The following is a 25,325-nucleotide window of genomic DNA, read 5'->3' as shown; positions in this document are numbered from 1 at the left end:
TCGCAGTCCATTTAAACTTGATTTAGAGCTCGAGGTTTGCTACATATCAAGAACTTGATTTATAAAATGTTTATTTAAAAATTATTGCTTATATTACCCGAAGTCTTAATAGATAATTGTAAGCTGTATAAAGATTCTGAACTTTTCATACATACTATAATAATTCTTTGTTTTTTTTTTTAATAACGTTTATATTATATCTAAAAAATTTAATAAACAATTAATAATTAATAATTAGCAATAAAGCAATAACGAAAACATAGTATTAAAATACTATTTTATAATTTATAATATCTAATAAATATATTGTTTGCAAACTAAAGTTACGATATGTATCGAATTTCGATAGGCTAAACCAAATCAATATATACCGGATCAACTTCTGAAGCTGCTTTTCGCGAAAACCTAATAGAAAAAAACTTTATTCTGTATTTTCAACTTGTTTTTAAAAGAAACCGGCTTCTTTTCAACGACTGTCGGCTCAGTCTGTATTTGAAAAGTTCTGATTGACGTTGGAAAAACATCCAAAGATATGGGATATATGAAACGGAACGGAGGAAATGTCGCGTAATCCAAGCTAGTTTTATTGGCGGATTTAAAAATCCTCGATTTTTTTTTAATATTAAACTCGTCTCGTTCTCACTCATTCTAACTTGTCAAACTTGTTTTGGCGGAGATCAAAACGAATGAATGGAAATGGGATATTAATTAAATCTTTAAATTAAGCGCATTGATTCGTATTCACTTATTTCAGTTTATTCTGCTAATTTTTCTGATCGACAGGAAACAGATACTTTCATTTATAGAGTATGGATAGTCTTAAAAATGTAACTATAATGAAAGTTTAACAAGTTTTTCGAGTTTTTGTGATGTGTAAACAAATAAAATCTTATTTTTATTAAATTAAATTAAATTTTAGTTGCAATTAATTAAAGAAATATTTAAAATTTAATGCTGAAAAGACATGAAAAAATGACATTTATTTAAATTAAATGTAATATCTATGAATGAGGAAAACAGCGTGAAACTTGTGATAACTAAAACAAATTTTTGTTCTAATATTAATTGTTATCTAAATCATTATTTTATAAAAACATAGCATTATTTTGATTTACAACAAGAAATAATTAAATATTAATATAGCAAATATTAATAGAATAAGATAGTATAAGAAGTAGAAGTATAAGCAAGAAAGTTGAGAGGAATTTCAAGTATCTTGAATAATAACTGAAAGAGACTTCGTTCGAGATCATTCACCCAAGAAAATCACCCCGCAAGAAGGTATATCGCAGATATATTGTAGATACGGCTAATTCTTTCACAATGTGGAACCAGAATGTTTTCTGAGGGGGAATTGCCGTACATTAGCCGAATTCGATTTAACGGATCGTCTCCCTTCTGTTTCCGACCGCGAACAAAATCCCCGAAAATCCTCGGCGGAAAGTTGAGCACGATGAGACTGGAAAAATCGAAAAGTCGCGGCGGGGTTAGAAAAAAAAAGGTAGGTGCGTTACATCCCTTTTCGTAAACACGGTACCCGTTCTCTTTCTTTCTTCCGTTCCGCCGCGCTTATTCTCCCTCGCGCGCATAGTCACCCGTAGCCGACCCTCTGTCCACCTACTTCCTGCAGCCTCAACACTGCCCCTCGCTCGCTCTTTCGTCCCCATTCTCTATTCCGAGAGTCCTTTTTCCCAATATAGAAATAGATCTCGTATAGGGGCGTGGTGGTACGCGATACGTCGCGCAGGAAGAGAAATCGTCCTTTCGTAACAACCACCCAACGCTGGCGGTCACCCGTTGCACACACATGCATACATATCTGTCGTCGTCTCCGCTACCGCGACCTATGGATCCTTTTCTACCGAGAGAAATTTTCTTGCTCGATTTGTTGGCGCGGAATAAACAATGAAGTTTTCTATTTATAGTCGCAGCACGTCAATTCGGGATCCCGAGTGGCCTTTCATTTTGCAACGCGATGGTAAAGAATACCGATATTCTCACTCGCGCGCTCGTCCGCTTTACCCCACTAAGATCTATATACGCGCAATAGTTTCGTCGAAAATTTCCTCCCGTGTCAGTCCCATATTTATCTTCCGAGTGTAGTATTCGACATAGTAATGGGGAGCTATCGCAAATAAAGAAGTCGTTCGTCGTGAACGTATTGTCGCATTCTCAGGCAAGCAACGGGAACTTAGACATTTGTCTTCTCGAGTTACATCCCCTTTCGGACTCGTCCCATTATGCATTGTGTTTGCTGGGAAGCGGCAGATACCTAAACTGAACGAGCAATATAATGATAATAGTAATAATAACACAATGAATATTATTCGGAACGAAACACAATGAATATTATTCGGAACGAGAAACTATATTGTATAGAGTAAAACATATACTTGGCTTGGTAACTCACAGAATTGCTAATTAGTGAAGAGGATAGTAAATAGTTATTGAAAGGATATTGTGACATTTGAAATGTTATTTTGAAATAATTCAGAGACTTACTTGAGTAAGGACTTGAATTAACTCCGTATTCAATATCAAAATTATGCGAATAAAAAGCAGAAATTGTTGTACAGAGAATAAAACTGTTGATACAATTATATAATTATTTATAGGAGCGTAATTCATTAAGTTTCTGAAAGCAGAAAGCTTGATATTCAAGTATATTTTATTTGTAATTAATTCATTACACGTGAATTATTCAAACCGTCTTATTTTTATAGTTACAGTTTAATTTTATTTTTTGATAGAATAATGATGAGTTATTTAAATATAATTGAAATAAAATTTAAAATTTTTTACCTAGAAGTAATGAATTTTAAATAATATTGAATCAGAACATTTTCTAATTACGACTATAGGTTAGAATATTATATTATCTATATTATTAAATATTACGTAAAATATAATAGTAAGTATAGTAAGTATATATTTTATATACATTGGTTCAAATATTGCGATTATTTTACGTTTTTATTACATTTTTTTTCATTAATATACGAAAAATATGACCATTAATTCATTTTTTTTTTGCTTAAGTTTTACAATATTCGGTTTTCAATGAAAACTAACGAAATCAAGCATTTTATTCGTTTGGAAAAATTAATTGTTTTAACTGCCGAGTGCAGAATACAAGTACAGAATACAGAACAAAGGAGAAATAAATCTGATAAGCTCTTTGTAATATGCGTTCAAATGCGTGCGCGTTCTTACATATGAAAGCAGAAATGTGACCCTTTACCTCTGTAGCCACGCGCATCATAGCCGAGATAACTTTGTGCGAGCCTCGAAGAGTAGCGACCGTTTGTAAGTATTTAGGTTTTAACGTCCGTCGTTTTTATACTTCCGTGACTTTCTATGCAACGTTGTGGAGAGTCAGCATTTTTTTTTTTTAAAGAAGCGTAAAAGCCGCATAAGCTTCAACTCTGCTTTCCGGAACTCAGTTTCCGTTTACGTGAAACGAAACTTGTGCCTTTTGCAGATTACGATCTTATCGTCTTCATTTAAATTTTGTATAAACTGTGTAATTATTAGGGAGTTTTTGCAATACCGTCTTTCAGACACGGTAACCGTAAAAACTCCTTATTTAAAAGAACATTAACTCTTTATTTTGTTATTAACTTCTCTTTTTTTCAATACTAAATGCGGATATTTTAATATGATAAACTTACGTAAGGCTATAAGTACGAAGATAAGAAGCTAAGAGCAGCCGACGCTTAAGTTGCATGAAAAATCATTAAGCCAGACGGGAAATCTAACGTTCGCGCTTAGCTGGAAGGTGTGAATATACAGGCGAAATACCTCTGAGCGGTAGAAGAGACGAAATAAAGGGAGGGATCGTATTTCTGAGCTGATCTAAGATTACGATGCGAAGGAAAGAGAGAAGATACACCGTTGGCAAGTATTCGCATCAAAAATCCTTGCTTCCATGCTGAAAAGCACGAGGAAAAGCTAACTGCTTACCTCTCGAACGATGCGGTTTTCCCACGGGTTACCTTCTTATAAAAAAAGAATAAAACGAAAATACGTCCTACAAAGGGCTTGCTTTAGTACGATTATCGTGAGTCATAGATTTGAGCATTAAGAGCAGTAAATGTTTAAATAAAATATAATGTGATTTTTATACTTGTGCAGTTTTTATTTTTAACTTTAATTTGAATAACGCAAATAAAAATGTAGATTAAATGTCTTTAATATAACTATATATTGGATTGATTTATAAATAGTTCCGATAATTACTAAATTACTTTTGAGAAACTAGTGTATTACCCACGGTATCAAATTATTTTATTTATTGCAAGTATAATTGAGAGTGTATTATTTACGAATCAATGTTTATACTGTTACGTTTTTTAAATATAGATAAAAATTTAGCTTGTTAAATTTAATAAAACGGAACTTATGTATGAATCAATTTTTAAATTTATTATTTAAAAATCAAAAATTTTAATTTGATATATAAGATATATCCATATACATATATTTATTATCGTTAATTTTCTCTGAAGAGTTCTTATACAATTAGCACGCGAAAACGACACATAGAAAATGTTTTTGTGTACAGAATTTAATTTTTGTACACGAGTGATAAGTAACGTATCGTTTTTCTTCTAAATTGAATATAGGGGAAAGAAAAAGAGAGAAATAATTGATAAGCATGCCAGACGGGAACTTCCCGGCCAATTAGGATATGTGTACTTTTTGTCTCCATTACATAATCGCGCCGCGCGTTAAACGGAGATAGAGAGAAAGCGCGTGCTCACTCGGCACGCATCGTCACTTCCTCTCATTGTGAGTCATAATAAACATCGGTAACTATACGGCCGAGGACCGGCATGGCGCCTAGATGTCAGATCTCAAACCTTAGACTATTACATCCCTAAGAGCAGAGCGGGGAGCGGTCCGGGGACCGTCATGCCCGGGGTTCACGAAGGTCTGGTGACACTGTAGGTCCCTCGATATTTGTTTGACGTGCCCGAGGTTTGTATCTTCAAAGGGTCAAGCACAAACACGCGCGCGCGCGTTATCTGCTCCCTTCTCGTTCCTCTCACGCTCGCTTTACGTATGGATCCATATGGTACAGAATGTATAAATAACACGCTTCGTTCTATTGTGGGATAAGTAAACCCCGAAAACGTATGGAGATAGACAAAGAGAGGAGTCGGGCTGACAAAGGGCGGTGGCGGAGAGATGAAGACGAGGAAAGAGGGGAAAAATGTGAGAAAGAGAGCTGGAAAATAGTGGCTGAAGAAAAGCACACTTCGGTATGCTTGACACGACGGTAGAAATGAGAAGGAAAACGTGATACCACGTGCGGCGAAAATTGGCGGAGACTCGCAGGCTATAGCGAACGTCGGAAAATAAAAGCGGCAGGGCGCTGTGTGCTTGTTAAGAGTCGCCTATTTTTTCGAAACGGTAGTTCTCGCGAAGGGAAAAGTCAAACGATAAAGGTGGATTAATAACTGAAATCACGAATCTAGGCACGATAGATATTTATCGTTTGTTTTTCCTTCGAAGAATTTTCGAGGAACCTCTGAAGAATTATAATTCCTGCGTTCTCTCGTATAAGTTATTAAATGTTCAAAATGTAAAAGAGGAATAAAAAGAATTACATCTCTTGCTTCATAGAACCGAAGTAAATCAATGATTTAACGGGAAGATTTATTCGATTCGTAGGAAAAAGTGTCTATTCCCGTGCGGTACATTGTCGATTGCAAGACGATCATTCACGCCCGTTATTACACGAGCTATATATCATCGCATCCGCATTCTTGCCAAGAGTCACCGCGCGGGGTCAAAGAGAACTTATGGATATTAGCACTGAGAAGATGATATGAATATGCTAGCGGTATTCAGCATCGTAAATCAACGGTAAAACCGTACCGGGCAGGGAAGCTCGCTCGCAGTACTCGCACTTTATCATCGCAGATGACGAAGACAGAAACGATCTGCACGCTAGAAAGAATTAACGTTGACAGTTCTACCCCGTCGCTCCCCTCGTTTTCAGATTGTCTCTGCCAACTCCTCGAGACGCGAGATTATGAATTGATTATCGCTTACCGCCACCGCGGATCCTCGATGATAAACAGAATCACCGCCGGCGTAATCATCGTAGAAGCAGGGATAAGAGGAGGGTTGTCTGAATAAATTGATTGTTACGTTTTTTCCTTGTCGGTACTTTATCTAGAAGATTTATGCAGTGAGATACATAAGATATACATTCGTAAAAGCAAGATAAATATTTTCGCACAAACGCATCTTACATTTTTATCAGTAATTCTCGTAAGCGTGGCGAATGATCGACGATTCTCGCTGCAGTCCGTAACAGCGCTCGTTTACATTTGTGAAGTTCCTCTTCTTCACAAAAGGAATTTCAAGCAGTCTTGTTTTACCTTTCTACAGAAAAGATATCTCTTTCTCGTTATATCTCCTGCTTAACGTATACGGTCTTTTAATTAGAATGTTTCAAAAGACATAATTTTTTAGCGATACGTTATATTTCAGTCGGAACAATGACGTTAATCATTGACGATGAAAAGTGCTTCACTCGTGTATTCATTAAATATGACCTATTTCCATTACGTGACACGCGAACGCATATATCACGGATATGTACACATTTTTCTCCGGCGTTCCTGGCACGCAAATTTCAATTTCGAACAGCGTGTCCCGGAGCATAACGGATGACTGGTATTTTAAGAAGTTAGGTATCTTCACCCTGAAATTATAGTCGTGAAGAATGTCCCCGTAATACGATCAGCTGCTCTGTATGACAGTGCCATTTTTCTGCCGGCCGATTGCAGGTCACGTATACGTCGCTGCTATGCAACGTAAGTCGCTTCCTTACGTACATATCGCACGTACATTTTTGGCACAGCCGAGGGACTCGCTCCGCGTTTGCAAAGAGACATCGCACGCACACACTACCGCGAAGTTACATCTTCCTAGGCTTTCTATTCCTAGTTCTCGGAACGGGGAATACATTTTCTCATAGCGAGCAAATTTCATCGTAATTTGCATCTTTAATCTTAAATGCATGCACAAAGAAACGCTCGCAACTTTTAATTGTAACGCACAATATAGAAATCTATGAGGATAAAGTCTTACTATAACTTTATCTTTATATAGGATAAAATAATTCAACAAATAATTTAACATATGATGTGAGATATTTATTGACGTGATAATTGTTACTTAAAAAAAAAACCGTGTTGCTGGTGTAACCGCAAATAGGATGAAATTGCAAAACAAACTCATTATACACATTTCGTTATAGCCATATATCTGTGCCATTAATTACTATTGATATATTGACTATCAATTATGTCGTTTTACTCGTAACGAGCCATTATTAGATCCAATGTGAAATTGCAAACAGTAAAATAACCATGTAACTTGCACTATCGATTGTCAAGCGCTGTTTCAGTGCCTGGATCGAGAACACATTCGTATATCGTATCGCATCGCATCGCATCGTCGAAAATTTATCCCATCAAGTGAGTTGCGTAGGCCGAATTGCGTGGCGTTGTATTTCTTGTATTTCGACAACAACGGGCCTACTACTCGCCCACACAGACGCTGTTGAATAAAATAGTCGATCGCATTGACGCGCAACGAACAGCTTTCAAGCCGTGCGATAAAAGCGGCCTCATATACGATGCAAATGCGAATCTTATGCATCGTATACATATTCAGCTATTCTCTTTTTGATAGCGAGAGAATGAAAGAGGGAAAGAGAAGGAGCGAAAATGCGTAGTTAAACGCAACTACGCGCGGTTGGGCCGTGTGTCGCCGCCGCTCGCCGATGGAAGCGTTGACGACCGATTCGAAGAGCATTTGTTCGTACCGCGTGTTGACATTGCATTAGTCCTGCAACAATTACTCGCGTATCGATCATTGGCCCGAGCGTAATTGGTCGCGATGTGGCTCGCCGACCTATCGGGTACTTAAACTGCTGTGCGCGAGAATACATTGGCCAGGCTGGCTCAAAAACCGATTTTTGGTCGATAAAACGCCACACGCAGAGCCGCGCGCGAACCCCCGCATCTGGGAAACGAAAATCGAGGTTGCTTCGTTAAACCGGCTAATTAAGTAAGGGTGCGCGAGGCGTGGAATTATGAACGCGCGGTATGGTATCTCGTTACCATCCCATCGACATTTTTGTGCTGATGCTCCTCTTTTCCCTCTCACTCCTCCCTCTTGTTTCCTCTTATCTCTCTGTCCTTTTCATTCTTATGGTCTTGATGTACCCAATAATTACACTAATGGAAAGTCTATGATAGAGTGAGCGTATCAACGTACAGATCACATCGTCACTATCGCACAGTTCCTGTTATTTATGGAGTATACTCACAAACATGCATCATTTATTCATTGTAGAATACTTTGCAGGCTTCAGTTTTTTTTTTCATATCGGAGATCCAGAATACAGAAGCGTCATGAACTTATCCTATATTAGCTTAAAAAGCTTATTAGCAATACATTCTATATTTGTTTCATGGTTCGTCTTGTTTTTTTACGATGCAAATGATCAGTACAGATAACAGGAATCAAAGATACTTATGCGATTAGGCAGAGATGAGCCTCTAAAGCTTGTTAATACGTGAAATCGGTAATATATAATGGGGATACGCACTACATACATACTACAGACTGTTCTACATCTATTTCGTCCGCGAAATCCATTTAGTACAATACGAACGATTTAATGCAACCTACGTGGAGGCTTAACGAGTGGAAATGCTCGAAACTATGCCAATGGTATCATCCGTTTTCGTAATTGTGCACAAGCCTCCGGTACTAATGATGAGGATTACCGATGATTCAACTCTCGCTTGTGACACGCTACATTAAATTGCGCGACACTGTCGATACTGTTTGGTAACCGTGATCATTTCTCATAGTTATCGAAAATGTCACTTTAATTAATACCCTCGGTAGAAGCATATATATATAGGGTATCGTATTGATTGGCACAAATCATTAAGCATCCCGTTAACAGTACAATTCAATATTCGCCAATTACCGCAATATCATATGGCTTTAATCAATTCCGTGAAATCCGTCGATGGAAAGAAGCCGAATCGGTGTTTTTATAACACGCACATATTACAGTGATTATTTTTTAATTAACACACTCACGAAGCGTATGTAAGGATTGTATAGTTATAATTCGTTTTTAATAATTTATTATTACCGTTTTGGTATTACATTAATATTCAAATAATGCAATAATGTGCAATCGGTTTAAAATCAGTTCAAGAATTTGAAGTATGAAGTACAAATTTTCGATACACATAATTGCACGCATTAACGATTACCTATTATATCGTGACGGCATTTCATAAATAAATGGATTTGTTACTAATATACATTAATAATACATGTGAAATGCTTTGAAATGTTCTAGCCAAAAATATTTTGAGTATTTATAAAAAGAAACGAAGAGCTTTTCTTTACAAAAAATTCAGTTTAAAATGTACGTATTGCATTATTATTATTATTGCTATCGATGGAATGTCAATTAAAAATTAATGAATAAATTCTTAATTATTACTCACGGAAATAATTATTACTCACGGACATATACATAAACTTTTATAAATGATAACGCGATAAACAATTAAGGAAAAATTTGACGTATAAAAGTAGACATAATTGACAAATTGCAGTTGGGTGTATATATGATAAATAGCATTAAATTGAAAACATTACGAAAATTAAAAGAAATCTTATTCTCTGTCAAAAATATCGAATCAAATGTCTCGTTATAACACTTATCGTTCTACTCATCGTAGCTTGCACAAAGTGATCTCGTAAAATTGAGCGTGTAAACTGAGTTTTAACGAGGGATCCTAGCTAAGTTTATCGCGGTCCCTGTTCTTCCTCGTTGTGCTTTGCGTATTTGCGTCCAGCTGTGTCTACGGCCGTACTTTAAGCACGCAATAAAAAACATCCTCGGAATGGCAACGGCCCCTAGTGTTTGTTTTAATGCAGGCGACCAGAGCGACAAAGGTCAATGACGTCTGTGTTAAAGTTTGCTTGTCTATCTCTATTTGTTCGAAGAAGTCAACACAAATTATTCATACATTTCTCCTCGTTAAGCATTAAGTACTGCATTAGTATGCGTTAAGCTAATGGAAATTGGATCTCTCCTGAGAATGTAAAACGATAAATATTTAATCAATACTTTCAAGATTTCAATACTTCCTTCTTCGCGTTATCGTTGCGTATGATTGCGCACATTTTATGATCATTCTGTATCTTCTCCAAGCTAGATATTTCTGAGGTTTATTATTATCCAGAGACTTGTCGTTATTATCGTCGAATTTATAGTCTCCAACTTACGGGAATACATGCAGCACAAATAATTAAAAGTTTCTCGCTGTAATTCGGAGCGTTCTACTCAAATGTCTCAAAGCCTACCAGCTATATTACTTCGTAGTGGAGTTTATAGGAGAGAAATTTCACGCTTGCGCGTCATAGAATGCAGTCAATTCTAGTAGCTAGAAACTTTTACCGAGAAATTTCTCTCTTAGTATAGTGTATTAATGCCGGAAGTTCAGAAAGTCGGTTTTACACGAATTTATTTCTGTCTCTCAGATGAATACGCCTCTTTTTTCCGAATGTGAAGCACCGAAATGAAGGGAGACTTCCTCATTCTCTTTGGCATTGTCCGTCTTCTAAGATTCCTAATGGAATGCGAAAGGCGCTTTTGCTTGTCTGTGAATGCAATCGTGTGATGGCACTGAGGCATTTCATCGCTGTTTAAAGACTCTTTAGAATGCGAATTACAAAGGATAATGTAGGAAGCCTATTATTACAACATAAAATTCATTGGTGAGGAGTAAAATTGTGCAATACATGCATATTCAGGAGCCGAACAGATGTATTACACGTTATCTAATGAAATAAAATATCTTTGGAGATAATATATATGAAAGTTACATACCACAACATATTATTGCAAAAAGCACATTATGATGAAAAGCACTAAATATAAATCACGGTTTTTCGTTATATTGCCATACTGTGTTAAGATATAGCGGATGATGATTTGACGAGTCACTTACAGCACACACGGTCAAGGCTGGCCCGTCAAGTAAGTCGAGTCGATGATGCGGAAGAGGCACCAATAACGGAAGCAGGAGGAAGGACGTGCGGCGAACGTAGTGATTCACTTGGCGAATTTCCGTCGTGCCGAGGAAACGTCGGCATCGAAACGAGACCGCCGCGCGCTGTAATTAGAGGCGAGCCCGGGCTTCGCCGGAAGAAAGGTCGGTTTTGCCAGCGATCTTGAAACAGCCGTCTCGTTGAAACTTTCGTGACTGCTCATGGCTCGCGCGGCTATTGAAGCTGATGGGCGGGGGGCGGGGGAGGCAGCAACGGGGGAGGTAAGCTTCCGCTTCGGCGAATTTATCAGGGCCGAGACTTCGTTACTGTCGTTATATAGTTCCACCACGATCCCGGCAATTTTACTCGCATGGGAGATACATCGCACTAGGTACAGCGTGAAAAACTCGGACTGTGAGAACGAGGTAAAGCAAACGAGTTCTGCAGTAACGGGAGGAGGGAAGAGGGAGGAATGACATCCCTTTTATTTGAAGGATTGTTAGTTTTGTTAAAATTCCTTGTTTCCTTCGAGACCTTTGTCCAATCTCGTCGTAATTTTTGGCATTCATTCAATCAAGAAGCAATTTTGCTCCCCGTCGCGAGTTAATTAATATATATTAATACGTTATGCCGAAACTTCTGAAGACTTATAATGGACTTAAATTAACATTTGTGAATGTTTATAAATTATTTACTAACGTGCTACCAAGGATATGAATAATTGTGCGTTTCATACGATTTAGTATGCAATTTTTCAATTAGTTTCTTTATATGAAACCTTTATAGAGTTCTTAATGACGGAAGTTTATATTTAAACAGGCAAAGTTTTTCGAATATGTCTCTTTTCAAACCTATTATTTTTATATCATATTGGTTCTACAAGATTAGGTAATACTCGAGTAAATTTTCTTCTTATATAAGCTTTGCCTATTGTTTTACTACATATAGCTCCGTGCATCTTCGGAAAAGGTAGTGGAAGCTTCACCACGGTGCCGCACCTTTTCCTATCACATCCATAAATCACTTGTTTTTCACCCCGACAAAATCCCGTTCTCGATAATTAGCTCGTAACTTATAACCGCGCAATATCGTAAAGGCCATCGGAGAGTGGCGAGGGTTATTAGTAACAAAGTTATTAGATTCGCGCGCAGAGAATGTTCCATCACACTTTAGTTCGGCTGGGCTCTAGTTTGACACCTTAACTTTTTACGCGGAAACTCGCCATATATTAAAATAACATTTAGTCCTTATAAAGATATATTATATGTAATACAAATCAATTCTTTTATTGTACATTTCATCGTTTTTTCAGTATTAAAGTATAAAACTTATAAAGAATCTACAGAGCTGCAATTTTGCGATACAATAGCGTTACAAACACGGAATTTCTGTTTTATTATTTTTTAGATATATAATTTGTAACTCTCTTTAATTTTGATTCGCCAAAGTTCCCAATTTTCAATTATGTGTAACTTTAATGATACCGAGAGAAAAAGTCGTTTTTTTCTCAATTTATATTTATGGCATCAAATAAATGTGTCTTTTTTTATAACTAATGAATAAGAGCACATAATCTTGAGGAGGTACATTGTTGATATCGCCGGAAAGTAAAATAGATCTCAGATTATTTTGTGAAGCACTCTGTTATGCGCGTTTAATCGGTCCATTCCACGCTTTAGACTTCGGCCTGACTGCAAATTCCCTATTTCGCTTTTCCTCTTATCTTACCTTGCTCTGTTCGGCCTGCTATCTTCGATACCTCGTAAATTTGCTTTGCACCGTACACTCGATCGAAGTTCATGCTTGCGGGATGGACGTCCGCTTGCATGGGCTGTGCTTGCTGGCGAGATGTTCAAATGCGCCTAACACACGGTAGATCTTCCTGTAATAATCCAAATTTAAACGATTCTTGATATATATATATATATATATATATTACTGTATTATAACGTTAAAACATGTCGCAAGTTAATCAAGGAATCTTTTATCATGGATAGAAAGTGATTTATTTCTTCAAAAATACTTAAAATTGTAACATTACCAATGACATTATATCTACGCTATAATTATTGAATAAAACCAATATAGATATCGTTATTCTTGATATTATTTCCACATCTTGATGCAGAATTACCAACGCTGCCGTCATAGCTCAAAAACAATTTGCGGATTGCAAATAGTTGGAGTACATTCCAGACATGGTTGTTCAGCAATATTTCGCGTATATATTTTCTAGACCGTGATGTTGCAAACGTCATCTTGTTGAGTGAAGTTATTCTGTTGGAATTTGCGTTATTTATATAGTTTTACGTCTATGAAAATGTTGAAAATATCGTACACGTAAATGGACAAGATAATTGTTCGTAGAAAGGAAACAGTGTAAATTTTCGGGAAATTAAATATTTTATGTCAGACAAATAAGATGATAAATGAATATATTTTCTACTTAATGTCAATATCTCCTTTGTCAGAAATATACACATGCACGTTGTATTGTTACATGTAAATGACTGACTACAGACTGTTAAACTCTCTGACGGATTAACCAAGTTTCTGTAAATATTGTATTTCCACACACAGACGTATTGTATTTTTTTATCTTGACCGAAAAAAAAATATATTGACTATTTATTTAGCAGTAGTTTGAAACGACTGTTCTCCCAAAAAATTGATTAATCAGTCACATGGAGTGAAAAAGTCTTTTATAATAGCATACTGAAAAGATTGTTAATAGTACACTTAACGATGTTTACGCGAGCGTTACTTCTGTAGTAACTTTACGATAATTCCTTCGCGTAAACAAAGTTTTGTAGTAACTTACGATAATTCACTCCGTGTAAACGAGTGAATTATCGTAAGTTACTACAGAAGTAACGCTCGCGTAAACGTAGTATATCAGTCTACTACTACGACGTTTTCGCGATACGCATAAAACGAAACGCTTAACATGCTTCATTTTGAGTAACTTAATCTGTGTGGTTATCATAAAACAGCGTTCCGTTGTAAATGAAGATTAAAAGGTTTCGCGTATAGAATGTAGAGGCTATACTTTACACGGATTCATATTTATAATTAGATTATTACTTATTACTTGGAATATTACATAGAAATAACTATTGATCGAAGTTGAACTAAAGGCCGCAACATATACCTATACCTTGCTATTTTTTACTAGCGCTCCGATCAACTTTGATTTATTTGGTGAACAGGAAATCTTTAGCTTACATAACAGTATTGACTTTTTCGATATAATTTATTGCAGTCGCGCACTATGTATTGAATACAATATTTAAAACGAACAAACATTAAGGTTTGAGTGAATCAAGATTAAATAAAATCTAATGTTTTCTAAGGCTAAACAGTTCAAAATAGATGGTAGATTTCGCAATGCAATTTTTGTCAGCCCAAAAAATATATCTCCGCGCGAAAAAATATATCTGAAAGTCGGTACTATACAATTAAGTGATCCAATTAATATTTATTTACATTAAATGTGGCTCACTAGTAGAATTTCGTATTTTATTTTCCGTTTAAATAGAAATTTGTTGATCAAATTGATTTTATTCGGGATGATGACCATCAAGAATAAATCGTATAAATCTGCCTTCAGAGGTGGAATGCACGTCCTGTGCGTTCTCTATATATCTACACATTGTTCTGCCGCGAGCAATGCTATTCTTGCTCTCTCGGTCTCTCTATCTGTCTCACTTCTTCCCGCAGTCGCCCTTTCGGTTTTACGCGTGTCCGTTAATTGCTGCATTTTGCTTACAGGATCAGATTATTGTGACAGCTGTCGAGTGCAGCTTGCGTGGCGCTTTCGTGTCCGCCAGTGCATCTCCCTGAACGTAATTCGTGAACCAAGCTATTCGCGGTGGGTTTCGAGGGTTCGCATTCGTAATCGAACGGGGTTGGCCCGCCTCTTTATCGGAACTGACTGACCTATTTCGACTCTAACTATATTTGCAAACGATTAGTTCGTGCGATTGAATTTCGTCAGTTTAAATACATTTTAACGATTTATATACGTTATCGTTCTTTTGAGCTACGAAGTTATGATGCGTACATGAACACACATCCGCGTAGTGAAACCGCGTAGAACTTTTATTGAAAAATCGATAGATCGTATTTTAGCTCGTTGAAAAAAGAAACGAACTGACGATATTCATTTAAATCATATAAAAATTATATGATCAAAGATAATGTAATTTTCTGGCTTTGTTCGTCAATCTTTTTATTTTAAGAAAATGTATTTGCTAAAAAAGATATTTATTTTTTAAAATTATTTTTTTATAACATAAAATTGCAAAATAATCATCGCACGCTTTTTTAGTCAAATGCTATATTAAATTAATTAATTTGTATATCATTACCACGTTGGAAGTTCCCAATTACATATTCTCGGGCATGAAACGTCGGCACGAGACTCGCATTTAAAGATATACACCAGGACTGTTAACGGCCCGTGGTTGCTTGCTTGCCGCGACATTTAAATTTTTGATTCAGCAGACTTGAAAAATATACTTGTTAAAATGCCCATACATATGTATGATTTGTCGTTTAATGCAGAAATATTTCACAGTTTCGATTACGTATGCGCGCGTCACGCTACATGCCCGTCCGTTGCTCGTCCGAAATGTTGCCTCCCTCGGCGGCAACCGCCCTCGTTAATAAATTGGTATATTTCGCTCTCGCGGAATTATATTATCGTGACAGCTGTCTATAGCAAAGGGTGTCACGTACCCTAAGAGAGTAGTCGTTTTCCAATTCTTCGAAGCGAGATTTGCGGCGTGCTATCGCACACTTTCATCCAAGAAGAACGATACTGAATAATGAAAACGCAATGTACATTACGCGAAAATTATTTGTGCTTTATTACGATACTATGATATTAATGCGTCTCGTATAATGTATCTTATTTATAGCCAAATTCGAATTTAACGTTAAATTCTAAGATTTGTATAATCTTTTTATATAGGCAATTACTTTTTTCCTTCCACGGAACGGGGTGTAAAAAATGACGACTCATGTAGTAAACGTGGCAGAGTTTGACGTTTATTCGACGTGACGCATGAAAATTATATTGTCATTAAAGTGAGGAAATGACCTATTCATTCTAATGTTGTGTCGTTCAGTAACATTTTATGTCAATTAGCATCATGAATTTGTATCTGTTAATTACGTTATTATTAACAAGCTTCGCAGAGAATATACGCGTCCACCCAAGGGAACTGAGTAATAATGGTAACGGTAAATCTATTTATAATCTGACACAAATCCCCAAAGAATTGCTGAAAATGCTACAATTGCTAACAATATCAACGATATTCGGAAGTAGCGACATATAATTATGAGCCCACGAGGATAAAACAACATGTAACAACATAATTTAAATGACGAAGGCTATTTATTCTCGATAACTAACTTCCGGAAAAATTTTCGTTATAAAATGAATTCAAGAAGCGCGCCGGTTAATTGTTATACACATTTAAATTATACGTGATATGTAAATTTTAATTACGGTTTATTAATTTTGCGATAATGTCACGTTGGTTGCGTCGCTAAAGATCCTCCGAGTGCAGCGCAATTTATTCACAAAGCAGCTCGCGAAATGTTAAATAGCAGCCAACAGTTTTTATAACACCGCGAGCCGAGTCTCATTCGTAGAGAGACCGCTGTAGAAAACTTGTCCCAGGATGTTTGCACAATGTCGAAGCAGCGAGCTCCATTTGTCGCACAGGGATAAAGTCGCGAGTCTTGGTGTCCGCGATGAGCGCGCGAGTTCGTGGGGGGGGGGGGGGGGGGAATGTCCCCTCTTTCTTCGAGATCGCGCGCACACATATATACACGTACACATGGAAAGGGGCAACCGAGCGTGCACGAATCGATGAATACCCGTGCACTCTCGATTCGCCCCGACGCGACGGCAGCAGAGTGACGAGAAGAAACCGGAAAATGGCGGTGAGTCATGTCGCTACCGTTCCTCCGCGCGGGCGCAACCATTCATTCCCCGATTCGTATACCTACGTATCCACTATACCAGCGGACTTGTATAGAATTCCGTAAGTACCCATCGAGCTGATGCGGTAGACCTATCTGTTTGCATAGCGCCCGTGGAAAAGGGGATGAAATAGCAATAGCGAAATCGTAGGGCGGACGGCGAAAAGTGAATTGCGCGATTCAGTTATCTCTTTTTATTTTCTCTCCCTCTCTTTTAAGCCTCTCTTCCCTCGGTTTAATTCAGCACACTCGCGGGGCTTTTAAACTTTCGAAACCGCGCGGGAATCGTGACATTTGAAACCGATGCGATATGGAAGCGGCAACAATTCTCCATTTCTGAAGGGACGGGAGATTTGATGGAATCTCTGGATGGGGAGACGGGAAATTTGACATTTGCGAGATACAAACGTATTACGTATAGAAATTTCAGGAGTTGTTCAGCGTTGCGAACGGAAACCGGCGGCCATCTTTCTTCCGCCGGATACAAATTTGCCCATTTTGTCTCTTTTTTTTTTTTCGGTGCCCGCGGAACTACCCGCGTTGAAAGGAAGTTAATTTTTTTCGCCGCAATGTCGCGTCGATTCAGCATTTACTGGCGTCGCGCGACAGCATCTAAAATGCCATCGTAGTAGGTGCAAGGTTCACTGCCTCGAAGAGGAGAGGGACATATATGGGTCGCATCGTGAATTGCATCGATGTGACACGATAATGGCTACTGCGGATGTACCGCGACGACACACACTAATGGTGGAAAATGAATAATCCAATGAACACATCAGTGCGGCACGAAGTTTCCGTGATTTATGAGACGTATTGTCTATTCTGTAATACGGATATACGGTGTGTTCGTATTTTGTGGATTAAACTGATTTCGTGTAACACATATCATTTTAATTGATCGTGCGTTAGTGATACTCGACAAGATTTTTTTTCAAATTACACATACATATTGCGTAAAATCTGCACTTTCCGTTACGTTAACTTCGTTACTTCCATCGCGCGGGGATAAATGATTGATATTGCATTCTTTTGTCAATAAATTTATATTTTTTAATATAAAAATACGATAAAAATGAAAGTGTTTTTATACATATCTACGTATAAACGGTACATAAATTGGATTCATTTTCTAATTCGAATTTGTATTGCATCTAGCATCTCCATGCTCGTTATCTATTTGCCCTGATTATCGTTGCGCTGTCTGATTTACCATGAAATCGAATCACCGCCATTGATGCTGAAAGCCCTGGTCTTAATGTTTCGTGCTGCTGAATTAATGAACAACATTGTATCGTGTTCAGAAATGTGTTCAAACTCGGGCGTCGGTGCTATCCGATCTTTTGCTCCTCGGTTACTGTTCGAAGTATATAATCAAGGATGAGGTACATAGACAGTAATCTTCCAGATGCGATCTGTTGGAGATACTCTATGTGTCAGGAGAAAACGTGATCAGTTTGTGATTTAGCAGACGATTCTCAGATATCGCGCAGATGTGCGAGCGACATGCCTCAATTATCCGAATGTCGATTAAATGAACGATCAATATCCGGCTAATACATTTACTCGCTGTATGTTCTGCCGAGAAAACGTTTTATGACATCGCTATTTTTGGGGATGTGCCCGTTATAAATATCTTATAAATTATATTGTTTGGATTAACGATCTTCTCTCCATATTTCAATGTTTCAGTATTAAAGCCAGCGAGAGAATCGTAAATTGTGATCAACGCATAAATGTAATCAAATTATTTTTAGAATTTTAGTTAGCCTTGTGCTGTCCAATAATATTTGAAAATTTCCGGAGAACCATTACATTTATTCTGTCTACTTAATTACACCCGCATACAGTTTTGTAAAATAATCAAATTTGTTCGTAAGCAGTTTTTACGAGCAATTTTTAAAAGTTTATTAGAAATGGTAAACATTATCTCAAAAATTTAAAATATGTTTATCTATTTCTAAAATATTTTTAATTCTATTTTACAAAAATATAAATTAGAAATAAATAGAGACAAAAAATTTATAAAATTATTTATGGAAGAAACAAATTATTTATATGTGACATTATAATACAATGGTTAATTATACTTGAAAAAATTATAAAATAATAATGCTAGCGAATGGAATTTAAGAATAATATTCTAATGATGAATTTCTACACGTCAGAAAAGAAATTAATCTATTTTTATTATTCACTTTATATTTATGATGCAATGCAGAATATAAAGTAATCATGTCCACATCGCGAGGCATTTTTTCTTTGCTTCTTATTGATCTGACTTCTTCGATTCCCATTCCCGTTGGTTCTGCTTTCAGCAGAAATTCTATTGTCCCACTTGTCAGAGACATTCGGGGTATTATTGTCCTCGACTTTCCGGAAATCACACGACTCATCTCGAGCAGAAGCATCTTTTGGAGCCGGCGATAGCTGGCAGGTAATTAATCGCTTTCTTTAACATCTGGCGCATTGCAAGGTTGTCACGTTGGAAAATGACGGTTTCGTATTTCCACCGCACATTTTACGCTAAATTTGGTTCTCTTAGTTTTATTTACTTTACTAATTTATTTTATGTATTAAACTTAATAATATAAAGAAACTGAAAAGAATGTGAGTAATATAGTGTATGGAAAAAAAAGCCGAATAGAGTATCAAATCTTTAGGAATAAAATGATTTAATGGCAAGACTAATGCACTTTTAAAAGGGCCAGGATTCATGCTGTATGAAAGAATGCTTTATACTCGATTATAATATGTGTATATCTCATAACACTTCTGTCTTCTTACGATTTATTACATTAGAAGCAATTTTTTTTTCTTACACATACATATATATATATATATATATATATAATCTATACTGTTCATTTTTATTCTAAAATGCAGCAGGTGACAAAATAATGCAGATAACGTAAGCGATGACGTCTTATGCAATTTATTCGTATTGCCAAGTAGGTATTCAGTATGTTGCATTCTTTGCGAGATATATCATTATTCTCTCGCATAATAAAGTCGTTCAGGGGGTGAGAGGGGAGGGGAGGGGAGAATATGATCAAAATGTCTGCGGTTTCTAGTTCTCGTTCTCGAAGTACATTGTGTTGGCAAGAGATCAAGTTACTGCACATATATAGCCATCGTAACCTTCTTCATTGCCATTATCGTGTCCAAGCCAACCACGATGTAAGAGATGTCGAATAATTTTTAATAAAGATTATCATGGCTGTTTTTTTTTTTAATTCAAATTTCTTGCTAAAAAATTTCGTTTGTTAATTTCGTGTAAATAGTGCTTACTACATGGAATCACAAGAAAATTTACAAACGTGACATTTAAAGCTATTATATTATCTGTGAGACTATGTCAGGATCATCTATTCTGCATTAAATAATTATTGTTATTCTTTTTAATATCTATACATTTAATATTGATACATTAATACCTGTGGATATCAGCAAATATACGCCGCGTGGCAGATATTCGGCAACAGCATAAAAGTAAATATACAGTAGCGTAAAAATAAATGTCATAACATTTGAAAAGTTCCAAACCAGTTTTCCTCTACCACAAAGCATGCAATAATTGTTAAAATGTACTTTGGAAACGATTTAAAATTTAATCTTGACGTACACATACCATGACACTATTCATTATTGCGGATATGTATCGCGGAAACCATCGGATATAGAGCAATGGTATGTATGTAACGAATGACCGAAGCTCCGATTTCACGTTTCATATTACACTCCATTTGGCGTTACAGCGTACTTTCTATTACTATTACAGCATAGGCTCTCTTGGCACGATAAAACCGCAAACGATTCGATCAGGTTCGTTACCGCAATGCGATATAGTTTCCCACAATTGCTCGCTAACCACCACTGAAATTACTGACTCTCGGGCTCCCACTTGTCTTTCTGTCGTCCACAAAAGGCCTGACACAATATCGGTCCTGGATTCGCGAGCGCCAAAACTTCCTAAAGCCCCCGTATTATGTGGTGTCCTCTTCTATGAACACGCTTGCACATACACATACGCAAACTCGAGTGCACCGTCTGGCCGTTCTTTCTCTCTTCCGGGGAAATTCCATCATCGCCCTTGTCAGAGACAATTGGAGTATTATCGTGCCTCCTCGACAACATCCGGAAACTCGGTGAATCGACGCGGCAAGAAACCTCTCAGAAAGACGTCGATAACCCTACGTCACCGTCAATAAAGGATCACCTCGGCCGCCAGCTCGGTCCTTGTCGCGATCGCCGCCGCCGCTGCCGTCGTCGTCGTCGTCGTCGTCGTCGTCGTCGTCGTTATCGTTATCGTCGTCGTTGTCATAGTAGCGCCGTAGAGTTCTTTTTTGTTGATGAACGGCTAGGTACTTCCAATTGCCGATACTTAATCAAACTTATTATATCGAGCAATCCGGACTTTCGGTTCCTCGCTCAGCTCGAGCGTCTAATCGCGAAACTTTCAAGTTTTTTGCCGGACAGCTGCTCTTTCCAGCGAGGCTTGAAGAAAAACAGCTGTCTAGCTCGGTGATGTATCTGCCGCTTACGAGGATTTTTGCGAGCGTTCTGCCGATATCAGGATAACGCTACCTCGAGGACTTCGCGAATCCACGAATCTCCGGGAGTAGTTGTAGCAATGTCAGTCTAAACGAGTGATGTGACGAAAATTGCTTCGATCAGGTGATCCGAGAACTATATTGCGAGGTGACATTTAGAAAAGTTATAAGGAAGTAAGAACGAACAAGTTGCTTGCCATTTTTGGTTAGACATTATTTAAATATTATAAAATAGCTTAAATCGTTTATTCGCTTTTTAATAGTTTCTTATAATATTTTAATCATTTTATATTTAAAGATTTTATAACTTTTTTTTGGTTCTGTTTTTTAATTTATTGTTTATTAAAAACAAAAATTTAGGAAACTTTTTGTTTTGTATCTCTTTAAAGTTTAGCATTATATCTGTACTATATATTAAGGAGTCAATTTCTACTTAGCTATGTAGAAGTTGCCATAGATTTCGCGAGAAAATTCGAACACAGCCGGCCACTTGAAGCAGCAAGAGAATAAAGTAAAAAGAAAACAATGCAGGTTTTTCCTCGAAATCGGAAGTGCAGCGAGAAATTCCGAGTGCTAGTTGCAATATATATGGCGGCACCGATAAAAATGTCCGAATGCTCGCGATGGCGCCCGCCATACATATAGACGCTACACTCACACAAACAGGGCAACGCGCACCTTATACAGGGCGAGCCGTTTGTTAGCCGGCGAAGCTGAAGAACGTTACATCACTCGGCTGGATAAGCCGGTACAGTGGAATATACTTGAGATTAGGAGCGCGATAATTTACTGCCGGGCTCTTTTCTTCGTGGGGCGCGCCCACCGTTCCGCTACGTCGTATCCGACGCTCGATTTCTGCACGTAGCGCACAACGCGCGGCCGGCGCGGCGCGACGTCTCGATGCGAACGAAAAAAACTCAATTAAGAGGACAAACGGCGGAGGTCAGAGGTAGAAAAACGGTGAAAAACGCCCGGGGCCGGCAGTGGCGCGCCCGATGATGCCAAGGAACCTGGCTTCCCATCGGGGCCGAGTTCCGCCTTGCATTTCGGGCGGGGGGGGGGTTGGATGCACTATCCACAGCCAACTCACAGATACGCAAACTCGCGTCGCCGTGTACGTGCAATGTGCAGAAGTTACCCCCAATAATGCAAAAGGAAGGCGAGTGAGAGCGCCGGGGCGACTGCATCTAGCATCGGCCGATCATAAGAAAACACAATAGTTTCGCAGTAGTTTAAAAGCAGGCACCGGCGAAACGAAGTCGCGAAGACCGGGGGTGGGGAGGGAGGCGTCGTCGTTCCGCTCTCCGTTTCGCCCCGGAATTGTAATCGCAGACTTGAGTACAGCGATGGGATCCGTTTCCGCCCTCCCTACCCTCTCGTTCGTATCGCAACGCGGAATCATAAAAGCATTAAAAGGTAATACGAAATTTCTGTGAGTCCCAAGTTCGTACTTTTTATTATTTCCGATGGCGAAACGCTTTTATGATGACGATCGATCTTGAAAACTTTTTCCTTTATTGTTTTACGATATATTGTAAGACGATATATCAAATATTGTGCGTTATATAATAAATATAGCGTACGTAATGCTGTTCAATTAAATCATGACGCGGATATCTGAGAATTAAAAAAAGGTTTGAGGAATTTTCGCTGATTATTCTAAAATAAATTTTGCACGTAATATAAAGTTAAATTTACTTTATGCGCTTCAGGTAGTTTAAAAGTGATTTAAAAATAGAATGTGCACTCGGTACTAATTACAATAAATACATAATGCTGGAAACGCGATGTATTACAAAATATGTAATTGCTCATTTAACTTAAAACTGGATTATTAATGAACTCAATACTGCCAGAATCCTCTCTGTAGTTAGTAAAAGTATCATCAATCATTAAATACCCATAATTAATAAGCTATCGTAATTGATTTTAATTCAAATCGTACGATATAGGACAGCGAACTCGTTTTCGACGCATCGTTTCTCGCTATCTCTATCAACATCTGGCGTAAACTGTTACATAGATATTGCTGCAACTCCATGTCTGCAGTCTGTAATGTTGGCTGGTCTTCCGTCATATGCATAACTCCTGACGGATACACCGCTGCATCGCTTCGGGCTGCATCATGGAAGTGGGGTTATCTATCTAGTAATAACTAAGTGTTTGTTTAAGATGGTGATGTGAATGTGCAGTACATTTTACTGGGCCCTAATGTACGATATAGGTTTCTCTCTCTGTTAGAATATCAACTGACATTAATATATTTAGTGTGTCATAAATTTTAAGCAAACAAAAGGATATAAATGTCTATCGTATTGTCGAAGTAAACTTATCAATTAATTAACATTATAATTGTTGACCGGCTATATTTAAATGTCAGATATTATATCAATTATAACAAAGACCGGAAGACACCAGTGCAGTTTCGATGTATAACAGCGCTTCATAATTCTCTTTCGTTTTTTTTTTTTGACAGCACAAAAACGTTATATCCTCAACTGTAGACGCTAAGAAAAAACCGCTCGAAGAAACGAGTTATAATTTATGATCTTGGAATCCGTCTTTTGTGAATCGCAATATTGCTCATCGATCAAAGTCTCATCATTCCACGTTCTCCATACAATGACTCAATTTCTTTTGCCAATCTAATAATATTCCCTCTCTCGTATGATGAATAGCTATCCTCATGCAAAAATGTTCCCATTCTATTCTTGCTCATTTCCTAGCTGTTTCGCTGTATTTCCGCAAAAAAAGCGTATCATTTATATGTGCGTAATATGAATACATGTTTAATATCAATTCGTATAATATCACCACCACCACCACTTACCGAAGAGAAATTATATCTCGTTTGTAATCACACACATAGAAGGAATCTTTGATGCAATACGTGCATAACGCTTCACCGATTTCGCATCGTACTCTTCAGCAGCATAAAAATCCTGTGTAGCATAGATAATAATGTCCAACAGGTTTGAAAGCTTCTCGCAAGTCGTGCAGGCTCTCTTGAAACTTTGCGAGGTACGGCGGACCGCTTTTCGGTGACGTTAGAACCGAGTGAAATCGAATCGAGATTTCGTTTCATGTTCGGCGGGTGACACACATCGAGCAATCGTCTCGTATTCGGTTGTCACGGCTGTAACGAGAATCGCGCGCCAGCGAGTACAAGAATTGAAGCGACGTGTAGCCGAGAACGTTTCTATCTTCCTTATGTACATTATGTTCACCCGAGTAAACCGAAATTCAAGAAACTACAAAGCCCCGTGCATCGTGCGCATTCCGAACGGATTCACAATACACAGTTATGGTGCACGCTCGGGCTCGTCGCTCTCTTTCTCTCTCTCTCCCTGCATCGTCGCGTTGATCGAGCGACTTCCGGCGAGCGGCGTCCTTTCGGCGCGACGCTCGCATGATTTTTCATAGTGATACTGGCGCATTACCGAACAGTCGATATATCACTGGCTAATAGCTGGCATCGTGATGCTCGCATTAGTAAGCTCGTAGACGAGGGAGAACTCTCTTCGTGGTATATCACTTCGTTGAACCAGTCGTCGGAGAGTCGTTGCTCGTTCGGCCCGTTTTACGACGAACAGTGGCCCACGTATGTGCGTTAATACGCCGGAAAAATGGCGTGTTCGCGGCGCCACGATATCACGTTAGAAGACG

General features: G+C 37.8%; 1 protein-coding gene across 2 annotated transcripts in view; it reads left to right on the top strand.

Annotated features, from left to right (window-relative positions):
* LOC112454891 (platelet endothelial cell adhesion molecule-like) overlaps positions 1-25,325 on the top strand; it is a 138,102-nt gene that overhangs the window by 43,248 nt on the left and 69,529 nt on the right. The window lies entirely within an intron of this gene.

Source organism: Temnothorax curvispinosus, unplaced genomic scaffold (genome assembly GCF_003070985.1).
Source record: "Temnothorax curvispinosus isolate PA1 unplaced genomic scaffold, ASM307098v1 QBEX01000525.1, whole genome shotgun sequence".
NCBI classification, from domain to species: Eukaryota; Metazoa; Arthropoda; class Insecta; order Hymenoptera; family Formicidae; genus Temnothorax; species Temnothorax curvispinosus.
Note: the sequence above shows the minus strand (reverse complement) of the source record. Positions and strands in the feature narration are given on the sequence as shown.